The sequence below is a fragment of the Diceros bicornis genome, chromosome 27, assembly GCF_020826845.1.
Source record: "Diceros bicornis minor isolate mBicDic1 chromosome 27, mDicBic1.mat.cur, whole genome shotgun sequence".
In the NCBI taxonomy this organism is placed as follows: domain Eukaryota; kingdom Metazoa; phylum Chordata; class Mammalia; order Perissodactyla; family Rhinocerotidae; genus Diceros; species Diceros bicornis.
The window spans coordinates 25,722,625-25,724,877 of NC_080766.1; the positions used below are offsets into that span (position 1 = coordinate 25,722,625).

The 2,253-nt window shown below is 38.0% G+C and overlaps 1 pseudogene; it reads right to left on the reverse strand.

Moving 5' to 3' along the window:
- Positions 1-305: 305 nt before the first annotated feature.
- LOC131393007 (large ribosomal subunit protein uL1m-like) lies at positions 306-1,509 on the reverse strand (annotated as a pseudogene).
- Positions 1,510-2,253: the final 744 nt, after the last annotated feature.

A 2,253-nucleotide genomic window follows, 5' to 3' on the forward strand; every position in this document is an offset into this window, starting at 1 on the left:
ATTGTTTAATATTAAACAAGTACCTTCTTAAGTGATTTTTGTGAGAAAACAGTTTCAAAACATCAACAAAATAAGTGCTGTCATTATGGTCCTTTTCAATATTGTGACTTTTTTTAAGGTTCTGACACAGAAAATCTTGTGTTCTTATTTTTGAATTTGTTGTAAGTTTTATTTTTTGGTGTTAAAATTCACTTTCAAATATGATGATCAAGAAAAACAAGACACCAGACATAGAAATTATGCAGTTTTATAATTTTCTCTTTTGTTCCTTAATCTACTGAAAGTAATTTCAGAATTCAACAATTTTAGGCAGCATCTTTTTCAGTTTCTTTGGTTTTTGCTTGTTTAGGCAACAACGACGCCATCTTTAGTAAGAAGCCTTCACTTGAACTATGAAGGAAGGCGGGTACCACAAAGGATCCCAAACTCAGAGGTCTGTCCTACAAACTTCATTGTAACTGCTTGCACATTAGCAGCTATCCGATCACTTGATCCAATGTTGCTATTTTGGTTTCTAGAAAATTTTCCCTTTCTTCATCTACCTTAATTTTATGCCCAGTTTTAAATAATTCAAGCCTTTGGGGGATGTCACAGCCAATGGAATTTTGAATAAGCTTTGCAAATCTTTTTTCAGTTTCTTCTTTAATGGATTAATCTCTGGCGTTATTTCTTTTTTTTTTTTATTTTTTTCCCCCAAAGCCCCAGTACATAGCTGCATGTCATAGTTGCCCAGCCTTCTAGTTGCTGTATGTGGGACGCGGCCTCAGCATGGCGGGAGAAGCGGTGCGCCTGTGCGCGCCGGGGATCCGAACCCGGGCCGCCAGCAGCGGAGCACGGGCACTTAACCGCTAAGCCACAGGGCCGGACCTCTGGCGTTATTTCTGAAACAGCTACATAAAAGCCTGCATGAATTTCGCCATCCAAAATCCTCTGAATCAGATTAGTTCCTTCTCCAAATGTGACTCCGTTTTCTTCTGTCGTTTTAATCTCTGATGCATTCTTGTAAATACAGCAAGTTGATTGATTCCTGAAGCTCATGGGTATGGAAAACTAAGAACGCTGGGAAATGGCTACACATTTTTCTTTTTCTCAAGTGCTATATTTAGTGTCAAATCAAGATAAACACTTTGCTTTGCATTAATAAAGTGCAGAGTTTGTAATTTCTTGAGTATGTGAATAGCTTTCTTCACCTTGTATATCTGCCACGGGTACAAGCGTTCTAAATATGCATCCTCAGGGTCACTTTCTGTATAGTGGTATGACTTTATTTTTTATCTCATGTCTTTTTTTTTTTTTTTATCTGATACTTTTCCCCTGGCATCTTTATTTGTGGGTTTTTTTTTTTGTTTTTTTTTTTTGCAGACTTTGTAGCAGCAGCAGCAAAATGTCTATTAGGCACTTGAATGTTTACAGAACAAGGGTAAAGCGATATCTGATAAGCTGTCTTGGAAAGACTATGCTTTGATGATGTATCAAGACTCTACCCAGGCACCTTAGGGCCACTGTCATGTCAATCATTTTGGATTATGTTGACCTATTATGACCTTTATGTTTTTTGTTTTTTTTTGTGAGGAAGATCGGCCCTGAGCTAACATCTGCCAATCCTCCTCTTTTTTTGCTGAGGAAGACTGGCCCTGGGCTAACATCCTTGTGCCCATCTTCCTCCACTCTACGTGGGACGCCGCCACAGCATGGCTTGCCAAGCAGTGCATCGGTGTGCACCCAGGATCCGAACTGGCGAACCCGGGCCGTTGCAGCGGAGCGCGTGCACTTAATCGCTTGTGTCATCTGGCTGGCCCCTATTATGACCTTTTTATTTTCAAATTTGCCAAAGAAAAGATCTCTTTATTGTAGATTCCAATTTTAACTTTTTATTTTTTATTATATGGAAAGTGTTATATGAAAAACTCCAGATTAAAAACAATCTATTTTCTTCTCTCTATATTGATGGAATACATTGAGGATGTGGCTGATTTGATAGATTTTTGCATGACTTGATAATTCATATAATTTCTATCAGAACTGACACCACACTTCTCAGTACTCTAGCTATCTCTAGAAGCACATCTCTAAGGAGCTTTTGAGGTTAAAAAAGATAGTATGGCTAATATTAGTTACTCTGCTAGTGTTCTCTCTATTAGCAACACCATGTAGACATTTAAACTCTACATGATAACAGAAAAATAATTGGACTTCATTCTCACATTGCCATGGAATTGTGTTTTCTTTTATCTTACATGCTACACTTGCTAC